Raw genomic sequence first — 19,047 nt, forward strand, 5'->3', positions numbered from 1 at the left:
TGTTATACTTTTTGTTCAAATCAATTAGCAACATCAAAGAGATTGGTGTATTTGCTGTACTAGAATGATATTCAAAATTTAAACATTACTATGTTATTTTAGTAAAGGATGAGTCTATTTATGGATTTACTGAGGGCAAATTAAGGGCAATTGTGGATTTTCTTTCTTGGATGAAAAAAAAATTATCCTAGCTTTAAAGAACCATCTGTCTATCCTCTTTCCTCATGGGGTTTAAAAAATGTAGTACCAAGGAATTTCATTGATCCTACTTTACATCCCCAAGGATTTCTCAATGTCCTTTTCCAAGTATTTGCCATTTCCCATGAAGCTATATCCAACTTTTTAGTACACAGTGTCCCATTCTTGCTTAATCCCACCATGTGTCTAGAACTATTCTTAGCCATAGTCAGATTTTCTTCTAATGACTGGCTTTATACACCCCCCACTCCCCCACCCCCATTAATCAGCATCATTGTAGAATATGATTAAGATTATATCAAAGGAATCTACAACTCACTGATCTTTAGGAGGTCACTTCTTAGCTGTAATTTTTTAAAGCATTCAATTCCAGCTTCAAACAGAATTATGACTTCTTCACTGAAAAATTATAGTTTTCTTGTCTCCTAGTATTTTCATCCTCACTTTAACTTCATGTGTTTGTGGTCTCAGAGATCCTTTTTGTTCCCTACATACATTCTACTCTACTGATATTTACTTTGTCATTGATTCCTGTCAATAACATGTTGGTAACTTGTTTTCATTTGTCATGTACTTTCCCTTTTCAACTAGATGACATGGGTTTGGATCTTCAAGAGTGCTCTCCTGTTTAGACTAATCTCTTAACTGAGTCTGCAAATCTCTACCTTCTTTAAGCAATTTTCCACACAGCTACCTAAAATACAGCTCAGAAACTCTCATTGTTCCAGACATGATTTGATAAATCCTTTGGATTCTACAACATACATGAAAGCAACATCTTATCTCTTGACTTCTCAAGGCTGTTTGATTCTATGGATATCTCCACTGTACCACATACCTCTCCTGTCTTTCACCCAGCCCCCAAGTTGTGTTTCTTCTCCTCCAGTATGGATATAGAGCCTGCTAAAGGGTTGAGAACTGGAAATGATCATCCATTACTGTCCTCACTACACAGAAGATGGGTTCAGTAAGAAGCTCAAGTACATAGGAAAGATGAAAGGCTTTGGGGTCAGACAAACCTGGGGAGGAGTCCCACTTCCCATCATGTCCAAGTTATGTCCATTCAAACATTTTAACTGGAAAATGGAGATAATCCAGCCCTTGAGAGATGAAATGACTGTCCATGTGAAAGTATATTCTGGAAGAATGGAAGCATTTATTAATGAGTATCCTTTGTGTAATGATCAAGTTGAAGAAAAGAAAAAGAAACATTATGAGTTCTGTTATTGACTCTGCTGTGACTGTCTGGCCAACAGTGTTCAGTGGGCTGAGTCTGGCAGCCGTTAAGGCCAGTGGTTCAGAGAGGTCTAAGCTCCAGTCTGCTGCCCTAAGGGCTCCTGATTAGCAAGAGTCTTGACTTTTGGGTGAGATTTTCATGCCCTGGAAATTGTTTTCACTGCCAAATAGCTTCTCATTAGTTTTTTTCTTCTAAATAACATCTCACTTCAGATTTGCTCAGAACAACAGATCAAAGACAGTGTGTGAACTTTGGCCAGGGCAGGAGGCAAAAGAAGGAAGGATGGTGACAAAGTGAAATGCATTTTCCAAACTGATTTTGTCAGGGCTGAAGACTTGTGAAGAAAGACTGTGCCCATCCTTTTATTTCCCTTCCATTCATTAAAGTCTGCTGCTACCTGGAAAAAAAAATTCTAATCAAAAATAGAAACAGGATAACTTTTATTTTACTCCTTCCTATAAATACAGATTGCCAAAGTAGATTGTTCCTATGAAACCTTTAGTAAGCAGAAATTGTGTAAAGCTGAGAAGCAATTACCTTAGGACAAACTTGCTAATGGATGCATAAAATAAATCAAGACAAAGCACAGATGCTCACAGATGCAATTCAGAGCTATGGCATCTTGACACAGAGCTGCTCAGTGCTGTTCCTGGGGAAGGAGCTTGGCAGTGTTCCTCTCATGCTTGGGAGTGTGAAGTCTGTAATGGTTCACCAAGAAATACATACTGAACTCTATTTTTGCTTTTTGTCTTTGTTGGGGTTGGGGGTGGGTAGGGTAAAAGGTAAATTCCATTTTGAGTTCTTTCGGTTATCCAAAATAGGAACTAATAAAAGTCTTTTTTTAAAAACAGGAGTATGGTAAAGCAAACTTTAAAAAGTCAGGGATATCTACAGGAATCAAAGTGAGTTGAGTACTTTAACTAAAATGTATAATAAATATATAAGTCTGGTTAAAAATACATGGAGAAATGAATTGGAATTTCCACTTATATAATAACAGTGACATGTACTGTTTTGCTTTTCCAAAGTAAATGTGCTTTGTTCATTACATTTGGCCCTCATGATCCACCCTACCCATGAAATGGAATAAGGATCACTAAAAAAGAAAATGGTATTTCCCCCAAACATTGATCTCTTTATTGCGATTTGGCTAAACAATTCTTTCCAATAACAAGTACGTAGGAAAATCACATTTTCTTTTGAGTAAATGTGATTTTTCAAAGCACAAAAAATATGTATTTTTTAGGTATATGTAAAGCTCTTATTATGGGTGAAATTTAAGGTACTGTTTCTGTTCAAGCGAAAATGTTCAGAAAATATAAGATCACTATGAAAATATGAACTAAAATTTTCTCATTTCATTTTGTTCAATTATTGTTGCATTCCTTCTGCTATGTAGTGTGGATATATGTGTGTGTGTGTGTATAAAATCAAAGTATCCATGGTTCTTCTGTTTCCATTTAACAACATGTCTTGAAATATCATTGTATCTTAAGTATTCTTTGAAAACAAAATGCTTAATGATTTCATCATTTAACATAAAATAAAATTAATTGATCTCTTCATGTTGCAAATTAAGTTTTTTTAAAAAAATTTTTTACTATTATCATGTCTTTTAGTTATTTTAAATGTTTATGTCAACTCCAGAGGCTAATGTTTTATAGTTAAACTTTTGTATCAGAGGGTATAAATTTTTTTTTTAATGTATGTGTTGCATCTAAGAACATTTTTATTTAATAAGTTCATAATAGGCCAACAGTCTCATCAGATAGTGTTTTGAACAGGTTAACATTTTTTATTCACAAGAGAAACATGTAGAAAAAATATAACACATTAAAAAAAAATATATATATATATTTGATCATCACTGCTGTGTGAGAACCTGGAACTTCTTCAGGGAACTCTGCACATGATCATTATAAACTAGAGGAAAAGGCCAGGAGAGGAAAAGCCAGAAAACTTCCTCAGAGGACTAGTGGGCACACAAACACGTGAGTTATAAGGAGTAACTGAGCACCAGGTGAATTAGGAGTGATGTAATGCACTTTAAGTCCTCTCTTCTATTCTCACCCCTTGCTTGGCTCCCAGATGACCGAAGAGTCTCTATCACTCAAGCCCTTTGCTTCCTTTGGACCCAAGTTTGGTCTCCTTTATTGTTACACATTGTAGCATTATCAGTACATTACACTCAGGAACTCACGGAGATCAATATGTTTGTAGGGCCAAATTCTTTAATAACAAGATTAAACTGTATATCTGCATTATCATGAATATTCAGAAAACTGGGTTGACTGAACGAATTCATTTTCTGAGTTATTAGCCACTGAAGAATTTTCAATGACCAGGGCAAGTTGATGAAAATTTCTCACCTCTTCTACAGTTCCTGATTCTACCTCAAGTTATCCCTGAAAAGGGATTGTTATTGTTCAGTCGCTAAGTTGTGGCCATCTCTTTGCGACCCCATGAATCCCGTTCTAGGATCCCCTATCTTTCACTGTTTCCCAGAGTTTGCTCAAACTAATGTGCATTGAGTTGGTGATACTATCCAACCATCTCACCCTCTGATGCCTCCTTCTCCTCCTACCCTCAATCTTTCCCAGTATCAGGATGTTCTCCAATGAGTTAGCTTTTTGCATCACGTGGCCAAAGTATTGGAGCTTTAGCTTCAGGATCAGTCCTTCCAGTGAATATTCAGGCTTAATTTCCTCTAGGATTGACTGGTTGGATCTCCTTGTTCTCTAAGGGACTCTCAAGAGTCTTCTCTAGCACCATAATTTGAAAGCATCAGTTTTTCGGCACTTAGCCTTCTTATGTTTCAACTCTCACATTGGTACGTGACTACTGGAAAAACCATAGCTTTGACTATACAGAGCTTTGTCAGAGAAGTAATGCCTCTGCTTTTTAATATGCTGTCAGGTTTTGTCATAGCTTTCCTTCCAAGGAGTAAGCATCTTTTGATTTCATGGTCACAGTCACCATCTGCAGTGATTTGGAGCCCAAGAAAATAGTCTGTTTCCATTGTTTCCCATCTATTTTCCATGAAGTAATGGGACTAGATGCCATGATCTTAGTTTTTTTGAATGTTGTTTTAAGCCTGCTTTTTCGCTCTCCTATTCACCTCTTAGTTCCTCTTTGCTTTCTGCCATTAAGGTGGTATTGTCTGCATATCTAGGCTATTGATATTCCTCCCAGCAATCTGAAAAGGGACAGTGGCGCGAAAAAGACTAGCTCCTTTGCAATTATGCTTTCTTATTTGTCTATAGAATTTCTCTTTTTATAGTCTTAATATAGTAATTTTTTTGTTAAAAAGATAGTACATTTGGCAACAATTTTTTATTATAATAGAAAATAGAATCTATTAAAAAGGTTTTATGCCAGATTTTCTGGGTGGAAATAAGAAGCTACAACTTACTTTTTTCATTTGTGTGTTACAAATATCATTTAGAGACTATCTGACTGTTCAGAAAGTGTCCTTTGTGAACAATATGTTGGTTGAGTCACCATGATAAAGGTTAAAATCATCAGCTAAGTTTTTCAAAATTCAAATTTTCTTTTAAAGTATTTACTCATTCAACTACTCACTTTTTCATTCATTCACCACAGAAAAAATACAGTGCTTAATACAATTGGTGAAGGGAAAAGCAAATATAATGTATTTGCTTGAAGAAAATGAGTCATCAAAATTTTATTTTGATATTAGAATAGAAATTTGAAAATTTGTAGAAAACTGAAAAAATGAGGCAGAGTTCCTATGAATCTTATACCCAGTTCTCCCTATGATTCACATCTAACCTTAGTATGATAAACTTATCACAATTAATTAATCAATATTTATGCATTATAATTAACTAAAATTATGCTTTATCAGATTTTTTTTTAAAATCAGATTTTTTGGAAGTCTTTACCCACTGTCCTTTTTATACCAGGCTGTGACATTTTTCTCTCATAAAGCAGATTTTCCCCTGTTCGATGACCTTCCAAGTTTGAGAAGTACTGACCATGTATTTTGGGTAGCTTCTCAGGTGGCTCAGTGGTAAAGAATCTACCTGCTTGTATAGGAGATGGAGACACAAGTTCGATCCCTGGGTCAGAAAGTTCCCCTGGAGCAGGAAATGGCAACCCAATCCCATATTTTTGTCTGAAAAAACCCACGGGCAGAGGAGCCTGGCGGGCTGCAGTCCATGGGGCTGCAAAGTGTCCGACAGGACTCAGTGACTGAGCACACCTTCTCTTCTGGTTGTATATTTTATGGAATGCTGCTCAACTGGGATTGTCTGATGTTTTTCTTGTGGTTAAACTGGAATTACAGGTTTGGGGTAAGAAGATAATCCAGAAAAGTGCTCTTCTCATCACATCTTATCAAAGGTATCTGCTGTCAATGTGACTCATCAGATTTCTTTACTGTAAAGTTATTATTTTTTCCCTCTTTTCATATTACTCTCTTAGAGAGAAAATCACTATGCATGGTACACGCTAAAGGAATGGAGAGTTATGATCCACCTCGCTGAGAGTGGAGTATCACATGAATTATTTGGAATTCTTCTACTTGGGAGACTTTTCTATTCTTTTTTATTTACTTATTGACTTATTTACTTTTTGCATATTGATAGCCAATTATTCTTACATCACCAGTTGAAATCACTATCTTTTAACCATTGGATTTCCTTTGCATTTTTGTAAAAAAAAAAAAAAGTCAGTTGTCTATATTTGTATGGGCTTATTTCTGGGCTCTCTAATTCACAAAATATCATGCTTTCAGGAATATCACAGCATTATATTAAACATCAAATCAGATAATTTGAGTCCTATAACTTTGCTTTTCTTCTTCAGAATTATATAGACTATTATAAATCTTTTGCCTTTCCGAATAAACTTCAGACACAGTTTGTCAATTTGCACAAAATAGTTTGCTAGGATTTGGATTCTTGATTGAGATTGTCCAGCATCTCTAGATCAAATTGGGTATATCTGACATGTTAACATCACTGAATCTTTCAACTCATAAATTCAAAATATCTTTCCATTTGTTTAGATCTTCTTTGTTTTTTTTCCACTGTATTTTGTCATTCTCTACTTGTAGATTTTAGATATTTCTCCTCTTCAAATATACCTATTAGTGTTATAAATCTTCCTTTTTGCTCTGCTTTCACTATATTCTACAAGTTTTGATAAGATGTATTTGTTTTCATACAGTTCAAAACATTTTTTCAGTTTTTCTGATGACTTGTTTTTGACCCATTATGGGTTTCTAAACATCCATGGATTTCATTTAATTTTTATTGTTTAATTTCTAAATACAGATTTCTGTTAATTTTACTCTAATTCCATGGTTGTCTGAGGATGTATTTTGCATAATTTCTATTTTTCTAAATTTGTTAATACAGGTCATCAGTTTTTTTTAAGCCAGAATTTCTACTTTATTGATATATTCAGTTTCAACTTCTCAGATTTGAATAACCTACCATATTTTTTAAAATGATATGTTAAACATGATGCCCATGAATTATGTTAATAAGAGCCATAATAGACAAGTAGATCGTTATGCTAACATTTGCTGTGGGAAGCATTATAGGAAGTCAAAGTCACTGGCCTGGTGTAGGAGTCAGAGCCCCGAGGTATGACAAGGCACACTCTCTGAGCTGATGCTTTGACATCAAGAGGAGGGAAGCCATGAGCGGATCTTCATTTTTCTTTTCATTTACGAATGGGAAATCTCATAGGTTTAGCTAATCAAAAATTCTGTTTAAGGACTTGAATTAAGTTTTTGATCTATAAAGATCGAATTGCTTCTCAGCCTATGAGTCTGGAATGTTCTTCAACTTCAGGAAAAAACATCTCAGTAATACTAGGATGCTAGTAGGAACTGGAAGACACCCAACCCCTGACAGGTCCAAAGACATGCAACCCATTGAGATATTTCGGCTTCATGTTTCCTCAATTCCAGGTGATCATCACATATTTTTTTTGTCTTTTCTCCCTGGCCATTCTCTTCTGTGTCCCTTATTGTAATTGTCAGATCAAACATGGTGGCATTCCTTGGACGCATTTTGTTTCTTCATGCTTTTGTTTTCTATGTTCTATGGGAACATTACACAGATATCTTTTGGGGTTCCATTCAAATGATATCATCTTTCAAGCTGTCATAGAAGTTGGTAAGCACCTCGGTTATGACACCCTGCCTTGTTATCTTTTTCTATGTTTATCTGACTCCTGCCTGATCTACTCCAGTAGGATGCAAACTCTCATCAGGTAAGTTTCTGTTTTATCTATCTCTGTGCCCCCTATAGCAACTAAAAGACATCAGGTGCCTTTTCTATTGAATGAAAAAATAAACGAACCACCATATAATGGAGCGGAGTTTAAAGTGTGATAGTTCTCTCTCTTCCATATGGAGTCAGTAATAGTGGGGTCAGTGTTTTGTCTAAATTAGGAGATTTTAGAGAAAACATAGGACAGAAAAGACAAGAGAAAAAACTGATAACATCAAGTTCTAGTCCAAGCAGTGGAGTTCCTGTAGAGCTCCTCTTGGGAGCATTTTTTTCCCCCCAAATTGAAGTATAATTGCTTTACAATGTAGTGTTTTTTCTGTTGCACACCAAAGTGAATAAACTATATATATACATACATATCCTCCCTCTTTTTTAATTACTTAATTTTTTGAGTTTACCTTTGATTTGTAAACAATTTTTAACTGGAGGATAATTGCTTTACAATGTTGGGTTGGCTTCTGCCTTACAACAATGTGAATCAGCTATAAGCATACACAGATTCCCTCTCTCTTAAGTCTCCCTCCAAGCCACCCCCCATCCCACCCCTTTGGGTCAAAACAGAGTACTGAGGTGAGCTCCCCATGCTGTACAGAAGCTTCCCACTAGCTGTCTGTTTTACACATAGTAGCAGATAAATGTGAATTCTAATCTTATAATTCATCCCACCCCCGTCCCCCTTTGTGTCTGAAGATCCATTCTCTACATCTGCGTCTCCATTCTTGGCCTGCGCCTTATACTTCCTTTCATTTTGGGGGCCTTGAACAGACAACTGGGTCTGTATTAACTCCTTTCTAAGCTCCCTGCAAGTATTTCCAAACCTTAGCCTTACTGTAAGGCTACTGAAGACACCTGAATGACTTCAGGGTAAAGATGCACTTCTCACAGATTCAAAGTATAAACTAGAACTAGAGCTTTGTAGGATGAATAAAACAATGAAAAACAAAATGCTTTCCAGGTGTTTTAGCCATCAATCCTAGCTTCCAACCCCATCCCTCCCTCCTGACTCTACTCATGGGGGGTTGTCTTAAAGGAGGCATATATAGAGTTTCTTTTTTCAAAGTTAGATGATTGCTACTTTTCTAAATAATAGGCAAGAGAATTCTGAGTCATTCAACAAAGTGCTGGTGACCAAACTCTCTTGGAAGAGGGGAAAAGCACGTTCATGCTCTCTTTTTCTCTCACTTTGTAAAAAGTGACTCTGATTCAGCTGAAATCTGGGCAAAGATTGTGTGTGTGTGTGTAAGCGTGCACATGTGCACGCCTACATTTCTCTCTTTTTTGGACAGCCTCCAGTTACACAGTCTTGAAGGCTGGTATCTTGTTCCCCTTCTTCCCTTCTTATTTCTTCCATCCTGATAGCAAGGCCTCTCAGTCCCCACTTCTTTCTGTGGTTCCCAGAGAGGGACGTGAGTTTTGAAAGTGTCAAGGCAGTGTAAATGCTGATGTATAGGCCACAGTTGTTTCTCTGAAAAGGCCTTCAGAGTCCTCCCCTCTCCTCTGTTCCCTTCAAGTTGGAATGATTCATCAGCTGGCCTTTAGCAAGAAAAGAGGCTGGCCTGAGGTCTTGGGCCTTTGACCTCCGTGAAGAGAAAGGTTACACCGAGTGCAACTGTGCAAGGGCCAGGGCGGCAGCCACTGGCATAGAAACCCGAGGTGGGGGCGCCAGGCCCGGGGAGGGGGCTGGTGGGAAAGAGGGGGGACTCAGCAACGAGAAGAGTCTATTTCTAAGAGGCTCAGTGGATCAGCTGACAGCCGGGGTCAGGGGTCATATTTATGCTTGATTCCCTGAGCATGTTACAGTAACATCTGCTTGTTATCGGTCTTGAGGGAGCAGGCGTGGGGACCAGGCGCTCTGACCTCCTTCTATCAAAGGAGGCGGGAGAAGAGATTAGGGGTCCCTATTAATGTTTGTGTTAGACTTAATGCCTCCCCCCTCTCCTGAGCCTGATTTGTCAGCTTTCCCCTTTTTCTTTTTGTCGTCTTGCGAAATGTTTAAATGAGCCCCTTTGTTGTCAGTGGTAGAGCAATGGAAATTGCAGAAAAGAAAGTTAGGTTTCAATCAGAAGGAAATCTTGGTGAAAAATATACAGTGAGAAAGAGAAAAAGAAAAATCAACAACCCAGGAAATTCCTCACATGCTGGAATTGAATTGTTTCATAGAAACTTCTCGGTTTTGGACATCATACACAGAATTGAAAAATCGGTTGTAATTGTTTTCTGTCAGCTTCTGCAAAAAACTTCCTAACAGGAAAGGTGGTTTGGTCATTCATTTACCAGGGAATTCAACTTTAATGTAGGATTTGCCTCAAGGTTGGTGTCATCAACTCAAAACAAGGACAGAAGCCACCATTGGAGTGGGGGTTGAGGGTGGAATAGTAATTCTTCTCTTTGATTAACTTTTTAAATTTGAGTCAGTTTTGTGACTTTTCCACAAATTTCCCTAAAAAAATTTTTCCTTCTGTCACCAATGAATTTCAGCTTTTGAATTGTTTCATAGAAACAATTCAAGGAGGAGGCTGGTGGGCTACAGTCCACAGTGTAGCAAAGAGTCTGACACGTCTGAAGGGACTTAGCAGGCATGGATTGGGGCTGCTTTTCCCGTCCTTGCCCTTTTAACTCTTTTCCTTGAGGGCTGGGGCTGTGTTTCCTGGTGTCCGACGCTGAGTAGGACTGAATTTCAGCTTTTATGTGCAAATATTTCCCCATCTCCAATTTCTCTGGCCAAACTAATAATCCATGGAAACATAAAGCAATTTCTGAAAATCAGGCTAAAGAAAGAAGAAAATGGACTGAGCTGCTAAGTTCTTTTTTCTTCATTTTCTGAAACAAACAAACAAAAAAAACACTTGCTGTGTGCCTGCTGGCTTCTAGACGAAACAACTCTCTATAATCTTGTGTTTCCAATTTCCATGATTTCTGTTCAGAAGTTTCTGGAAGGTCTCAGTTTAGTTTTGTAAAAATCTCTTGGTCTGCTGTAGACGGAGCATACATAATTGATACCTAGTAGATGCCTTAACCACTTATGTGACATTTTGTTTTAGTCTCAAGCCTTGCATGGAGGAATAAAATTTGGGAGTGAAGGAAGAGGTTGGAGATAGAGGATATTATTTTTAGCTAAAAAAAAAAAAAAAAAAGAAAGTTAAAATAAGCAAATGTGATTTCATGGAAGGCAGCCACCTCTTGGATCCAAGTCCATGGCAAAGTTCACACAGTCCAACTTCCATATAACTGTATGAAAACAACATGTTTGCTATTTATAAGGAATTCCCTTGGGGAAACCAGCTTTAAAAAGGAGGATAGATTGTTGTGAGGAAAACTGGATGTGAGTGGATGGGGCCTCTTTAAAGGTAAGGGCTTAGATGTGTGTGGGTATGTGTGTGTGTGTGTGTGTGTGTGTAGTGGTGGTGGGATGGGTGATGGGAGTCGCTGTTCAAAACCACTTTGTGATTATAAATAATAAAAAAAAATTCAATCGGAAGTGCGTTCTGCCAAACTGGACAATAAAGCTCCTAGCAGGGCATTGAGATTTTCTTAATCAGGGTCAGACCCACATGCATAAGGCCAATGAGTTCAGTGGGAAAAAACGACTCTTCTTCCCCGTTTTTTTCCCCTTTCCTTTTTTCTTTCATTTGGAAGGGACCCCCTCATAAACATGCAGAGCAATTTTCCAGTACATTAACCCAGGAGGGATCCTCTCTCTGTCGGCTCAAGAGACAGAGAAGTTGAGAACCAGGGTGAGGGGAAGATGGATGAGCCTGGGATATAAGAGAGGGCAGTTTTTCCACTGTCCTGCCCTGTACACCTAGGACAAAGACTTCATTGACTGCCATGCTTGACATCAGCCTCATAAACTAGTAGTCAGGCACAAAGGGTCTGACACTTGAAAGTACAAGTCCCTGCCTTTTCTATTGCAGCTGTGCAGGGGGGTTGGGCCTAACAGTGGTGTCCCTTTGTCAGCCCACAGGACAAGAGGTGAAGATAAATAGTATTGACTTTAAGGTAGTCACCCAATCTTGCTATTTCCCCAAAGACAATACTTCCTCTCAGGCCGCACATCATGGCCCCAGGAGATCTAGCCATCTTCCCTTTGGCCAGGGAGCTAGGGTAGAGTTGGCCTGGGTAGCAAGGAAGGTGCAGAGTGGACATGTAGCTGGAGGGAAGGCGAGAAGACAGGGGCAAGTACAGAGTCGTGGGATCCGTTCCTCGTCCTCTGTGAGGAGGTGGTATGGTTTTCATGCATTCCAGCTTGGTCACAGTGGTTTCTTTCATTCTCTTGAGATCCCCAGAAATTGTCCTAGAGGGAAAAAAACAAATGCAGGAAGCAAGACTGAAAACCATGTACATTTATATGATCCAAAAGATAGGGGAAAAAAAAAAAGCAACAACTCACATTGGCATCTCTGATTATCACAAGGCCAGAAAGCACAATACTTTTCTGGGAACATTTTGGCAATAAAACTTTAAAACAAGCACATAAGTTGAACGCAATCATTTAAGAATCATATGTGCTGAAGGCAGGGACACAGCTGTGTGATTTGTTGGGGTTTGATTGTTGCAATTGCTAGTTTTTTTCATTATTATTTTATTCATCATTAGTTTTTACTTGATGCATTTTATTATTATTTTTTATTTGCAGCTGCATAGGTAAACTTTTTTGTATTATTTCTATCTGTGTTAGAAGAGAAGGGATTTAAAATCCAAAACACCGAACCCATTTGGATTTGAAGGCTTATGTGCTGTGCTTAGTCACTCAGTTGTATCTGACTCTTTGTGACTCTGTAGACTGCAGCCCACCAGGCTCCTCTGTCCATGGGGATTCTCCAGGCAAGAATACTGAAGTGGGTTGCCAAGCCCTTGTCCAAGGGATCTTCCCAACCCAGGGATCAAACCCAGGTCTCTCACATTGCAGGCAGATTTTTTACTGACTGAGCCACCAGGGAACCTCTTGATGGCTTATGACCAAGTTCAACAGCTTAGAGAGGATCACTCTTCCTGGGTGTCTTTCTAGACCTTCTGAATGCAGGATGCTATTTCAGATGTCTTTTCATCCTCTAAAGAGGCTCAACGGACGATGATTTATGAGCCCTCCTCAATGACAAGTGTCCATCTCAAGTTAAACCTCTTGTCTTTAGAGTGGACTTATGGGTCTCAGAGCAGACAGATTCTAAAGAGCTCTCCAAAAATATTTTATGTACACAGAGAGAAGGGTGTGGTAGCTCAAATCCCTATAGGTCCCATGTTCAAGCTGAAGAAAGGTTACAGTTAGGATGTGAACGCCAGAGGGGAGTTCCATTTAAACCCTAACAGTGGAACTCAGATCAATCACACATTAGCTGGTTTATAAAATCTAGCTGAGCTTCCCTTCCCATTGCCTTTTCAAAATTTCTCAGTTTAGCCCCTTCTTCTATTGACAATGCCACTTTACATCATTTGAGAATATATCCTTTATCCAAGTCATTTCAAGAACTCTATTCTCTAAAACTGTGCTATAATTTCATTTTAGAGAACACTGCTTGAGGCTAAGATAAAAAGAGATCACATTGATAGGAAACTGAGATTAGCTCCTTTCTATGAATCTTTTAAGTAAACATATTTACTCTAAAAACTAATAGTTTCAAGTTGAGAAACAAGTTTCTTGAAAATAGAGGACATATTGACTAGCTTCGATTCACATTCATTTAACCTCCTCTTTAAGGGAGTCCTATAGCTGATGAACTTAGAATATCTGTTTTGAACTTGATTTGCCTTTGAACAATTATGTGGCAATAGTTTTGTACATGTGTGTTCAGTTGTGTCCGACTCTTTTGTGATCCCACGGACCATAGCACACCAGACTCCTCTGTCATGGGATTTCCCAGCCAGAATACTGGAGTGGGTTGCCATTTCCTCTTCCAGGGGATATTCCTGACCTAGATATCAAACCTGAGTCTCCTGCATTGGCAGGCAGATTCTTTAGCACTGAGGCACCCGGGAAGTCTGGCAATAATTTTGACTTATTGATAAAAGCGTTATGTCTTGAAGGAGGTGGATTTCATTCATTGCCTTTTGTTTTCACTTCTGGAGTTCCTAAATTCATTATTTCCAGGATCTAGTCATGTTCACTTACACTTCAATAGAGCTTTGATTATTTCCAGAAACCTACAAGTTATCTCAAAGTGACACTTTTATTTTCATATCTCAGCGATGGTTTGTGGGGCAAACTGCAAGCTGAGCGTAACTTTGTCCTTCTGCCTCTGCCTAATGCCTCCTTCCTCTTCCCAGAGCCATTGGGTCTTCATTTCTCTGGGCTCTTGGATATTCCTCTGGGGTCTCTTCATCCTTCACCCTCCAGACTCTCAAACTGACATTCTGCATAGGACATCATTTGGCAACTCTCAGATGTGAGGTGCTAAGTCTCCTTATAGCAGGAAAAAAAAAAAAAAAAAGCTGAACAGAAGTAAACAGAAAGCTAGTTTGCAGTTGTAGGAAAGAAAAGTGAAGGTTATGTCTAGGGGATTTTCATGGGATGATGAGATGTGAACTTCTGGGAAATTTGTTTCACTTTTCCTTTTCCGTTTTTGCCTCTTCTAGTCCATTCTTTTCCAGACAATACATTGTTTCACGGGTTTTCATTGTGAAATTTCTGAAATAGATATTGAACATTCTAAGCAGATCTTCTCAAAAGCAGCAAAGTGATTAGCCTTGACTCTCCTCTTTGCCTATGCTATCCATTGTATTTCTACCTCTTGACTCAAAACACAGAAGGAACTTTCCATCAGAGGTTATCTGTCAAACCCTAGGGTAGGGAATATCTCTTAAGTTTTCTTCTGAGTCTCCTCTTCCTGAGAGGCAACAATTTTGTGGGGAAAGCTCATGGACTGGGTGCTGGGAAGGCTTCTGTTCTAGTCTAATTCTGTCCAGTCTTGTGCTCCCTTCATTGAACTTGGACACTCATTTCATCTCCCTCAGTTTTCTTATCTGTAAGATGGACAAACTACACATATCTGTATGATTGTTTTCTTTCCTTCTTTCTTGTCCCTTATGTTCTAACAGTGGACTGCATTTTTTCCCCCATTATAATTATGGGAAATAAGCATGTTTAAACAGATAAGTGAACATTGAAAAATATAATCTCAATTTTAGGTATTGTTGGTATCGCAACTGGAAAGGTCCATGAATTTGATGTATATACATGACCTAACATTTCCTCTCTTCTTTATTTAGACCTGGGTCATGCACTTGGCAGAGAAGGCAATGGCACCCCACTCCAGTACTTTTGCCTGGAAAATCCCATGGACGGAGGAGCCTGGTAGGCTGCAGTCCATGGGGTCACTAAGAGTTGGATACGACTGAGCGACTTCACTTTCATTTTTCACTTTCATGCATTGGAGAAGGAAATGGCAACCCACTCCAGTGTTCTTGCCTGGAGAATCCCAGGGACTGGAAGCCTGGTGGGCTGCCGTCTATGGGGTCGCACAGAGTTGGACACGACTGAAGCGACTTAGCAGCAGTAGCAGCATGCACTTGGAATTGATATATTTTGGGAGTTTTTCTTAGTTCTAGTTGAGGACATGTGGTTTTGTAAAGACACCATTAAAAGCTAACTTACTGGGTGGAGACCTTCGCATGTGCTTGTCCCATGGGATTCAGCGACTGGCCTGACTTTCCTAGTCTGAATCAGAGTTTAAAAATTCTTTTAAATAAACATTTGTGTTCTGCCTTGTCCAAGGTCTTTCTGACAAAAATATATTTTTATTTGCATACTATTTGACATTTATTTTAGGTAAAAGATCTATTTCAGCCCATTTGTATTTATGCTGATATAGGCTGTGGGCCACCTTGTCTGTCTGGTGTGTGTACTGGGAGCTGAGTTGAACCAGGAGGCCTTCCTTTGTCTCTCACTAACTTTGTCTCCTCGAGCTAGACTGTGGCTTCAGGGAAAGGAAAGAGAACTCTCCCTGTGTAAAGCACAGTGCGGCTCCCATACCCAGTATCCTTGTAGAACCGAGGCCAAGGAAATACGAACAGAGTGAAATAAGTCATAAAGAGAAAAACAAATATTATATATATTAACTCATATGTGTGGAATCTAGAAAAATAGTACAGATGATCTTATTTGCAAAGCAGAAATAGAAACACAGATGTAGAGAACAAAGATATGGACACCAAATGGGGAAAGGAAGGATGGGATGGGTTGGGAGTTTGGGATTGACATATATACACTGCTATGCATAAGATAGATAACAAATAAGAACTGACTGTATAGTGCTGGGAACTCTATTCAGTGTTGTCTGGTGACCTAGAAGGGAAGGAAATACAAAAAAGAAGGGATATATATATTCATATAGCTGAGTCACTTTGCTGTACAGCAGACACTAACACAGCATTTTAGAGCAATTATACACCAATAAATTTTTTTTTAAAAGAATGGCCACCTTGGTTTTGTCCCTCTTCTCCTTGATGTTGGCCCCAAGGGACTTCTGTTAAGAGTCTGTGAATACCTATGAATCTTGATACTGAACTTACAAGGACATGGGTCACTTACATTAAAGGGTTAATTGTTGCTTTTAACTCTCTAATTTTGCTTTCCCCTCAGTGATTCAACCTCATATGACAGACTTAGTAAGCATGTCCAATTCGATAACCTGTGAACCTCAAACTCCACCTATGTTAAACTCACTTCCAGTCTCCCCTTAGAAAAGCAAGCTCTGCTTTCTCTTTCATTTTCCCATTTCTATAATTATCATTGCTTTTGTTATCCAAACTCAGAAATTGAGCTGCATCTCTGATTTTTTTTCTTCTTCTTCTCTTTTCCTCTTGCTCCCTATGTGACAGCAGCGATGTGCTCCTACTGAGTCTTGTCGCTTCTACATCCTGATTCTATCCTATTTCTATGGCCCTGTGTAGTTGAGGCTCTCAGATATTCATTGCTAAATTACTGCAGTGACACCCGAGGTGAGTTTCTTTTTCATCGCTTACCTAACACACTCCTCCGTTCCAGTCACCTCTCTTCTATGTATGTTCCAGTGACCTGTGCCTCAATCTAGTTTCCTACCCAGAAGGAGGTCATTTTTGTTCCCTTGTACCTTTCAACTCACATTCCTCAGCAAGTCTGCCTTGAATTCTCTAGAGATGAGTGAACATGCACCCTCTGGATACCCATTGCACCATTAGTCTTTATCATCTACTTCATTATTCTCATTTGAGAAAACACATAAAATACCTATTGTAGTTTTCTAGAAGCTGTTTGAATTGTGAACAAGATGGTATGAAGCTTACAAATCAGGTCAAGAAATTCAGTAGAGAGGTAGGTGGTAACAATAAGACGGTGATACTCTCACGGGCTAGGAAATATTCTAATCATTTATTGTCATTGACGATAAATGTCAATGTCATTGACAATAAGTGTCCTTTTCCACAGGACTGGAAAAGATCAGAGTGCTGACAATAACCCTATGAGGCCGTTACTCAGGATTCCATTTCATAGATGTGAAAACAGAGGTGCAAACAGGCTCAGCCCAATGAAGAACACGTTTTATAAGAATGACAAAGGATTATGAAAGCCTGGTAGGAGAGATGACTCCTGTCCACTTGAAATAAATGTTATGAAGGAGGTTTAAAGAAAGAGGAAAGTGATTTGGTATTTTCCAAGTAACTAATTAGAAATGCTCCGTCTTTCAGTCTTATATTATTGTAGTTCTATGAGTTCATCTTTGCACTCCTGATTGGATGGGTCACTCCTTAGGACAAATATTAATTCTCTTTGTTCCCTCCACAGCATCTAACCCAGTGTTTTTCATATAGCAGCTGTAGTTGATAGATGCTTAATTACCTTTTGTTGTCTTGAGCACAGAGATGCTGCATTTCAGGGTCTTTTTTTGTTGTTTTCTTTTCTCACCATTTCTAGATATATGTATTGATTTAGTCATTTATTTTGGTTTTGGGGAAATAAGTTACTTAGTGTATATACTATATGCCTCAGTTCAGTTCAGTTCATTCGCTCAGTCATGTCTGACTCTTTGCGACCCCATGAATTGCAGCACGCCAGGCCTCCCTGTCCATCACCAACTCCCGGAGTTCACTGAGACTCACGTCCATCAAGTCAGTGATGCCATCCAGCCGTCTCATCCTCTGTCGTCCCCTTCTCCTCCTGCCCCCAATCCCTCCCAGCATCAGTCTTTTCCAATGAGTCAACTCTTCGCATGAGGTGGCCAAAGTACTGGAGTTTCTGCTTTAGTATCATTCCTTCCAAAGAAATCCCAGGGCTGATCTCCTTCAGGATGGACTGGTTGGATCTCCTTGCAGTCCAAGGGACTCTCAAGAGTCTTCTCCAACACCACAGCTCAAAAGCATCAATTCTTCGGCGCTCAGCCTTCTTCACAGTCCAACTCTCACATCCATACATGACCACAGGAAAAACCATAGCCTTGACTAGACGAACCTTTGTTGGCAAAGTAATGTCTCTGCTTTTGAATATGCTATCTAGGTTGGTCATAACTTTCCTTCCAAGGAGTAAGCGTCTTTTAATTTCATGGCTGCAGTCACCATCTGCAGTGATTTTGGAGCCCAGAAAAATAAAGTCTGACACTGTTTCCACTGTTTCCCCATCTATTTCCCATGAAGTGATGGGACCGGATGACTATATGCCTATATAGGTTAAATAGCAATGACTTTTAAATTTTTGATTAATTTCAAGATAGAATACTTTTGAAGCAGTTTTCCTTCAATCACCCTAATCAATTTTTGCCAAGTAAGAATGGACTTACAACATAAGGAATTAAGGCTGGTATAAGTGAGCCAATGTTGTTCAGGTGCTGAGTTGCGTTCAACCCTTTGTGATCTCATGGACTGCAGCACACCAGCCTTCCTGTCCTTCACTATCTCCCGGAGTTTGCTCAAAATCATGTCCATTGAGTCAGTTAGGCCATCCAACCATCTCATCCTCTGTTGCCCCCTTCTCATCCTGCCCTGAGTCTTTCCCAGCATCAGGGTTTTTCCCAATGGATTGGCTCTTCACATCAGTGGCCAAAGTATTGGAGCTTCAGCTTCAGCATCAGTCCCTCCTATGGGCCAACATAAGTTAGTAAAGACTTTTCACAGAACCAGTGATGTTCCCTAGAGCTTCTCATTCTGGTGGTATGTCCTTTCTAATGTTCCGGTGACTTTCTCACAGGGTTGTTGAGAGGATTAAATGTAACAAAAAGTTAATCAGAAAAGAAAAGTGTTTAACATATAGTCATTTCATATTTGTTAAATGTCATCATCAGCAGCAGCAGTATTATCTTCAGTGCTTTATCAACTTCATCGTCTTCATCACATCATCCTCATCATCAGTGTCACCATCAGCAGCATCATCCATCATCA

General features: G+C 39.0%; 1 long non-coding RNA gene across 2 annotated transcripts in view; it reads left to right on the forward strand.

Annotated features, from left to right (window-relative positions):
• Window positions 1–10,930: 10,930 nt before the first annotated feature.
• LOC133234110 (uncharacterized) overlaps window positions 10,931–19,047 on the forward strand; it is a 37,713-nt gene continuing 29,596 nt past the window's right edge. Inside the window, exon 1 of one of the 2 annotated variants that reach the window (XR_009732019.1) lies at window positions 10,931–11,051. This is a non-coding gene — a long non-coding RNA (uncharacterized LOC133234110). The remainder of the gene's footprint in view (window positions 11,052–19,047) is intronic. The other variant, XR_009732018.1, reaches the window with a different exon arrangement.

The sequence above is a fragment of the Bos javanicus genome, chromosome 21 (genome assembly GCF_032452875.1).
Source record: "Bos javanicus breed banteng chromosome 21, ARS-OSU_banteng_1.0, whole genome shotgun sequence".
Taxonomy (NCBI): Eukaryota; Metazoa; Chordata; class Mammalia; order Artiodactyla; family Bovidae; genus Bos; species Bos javanicus.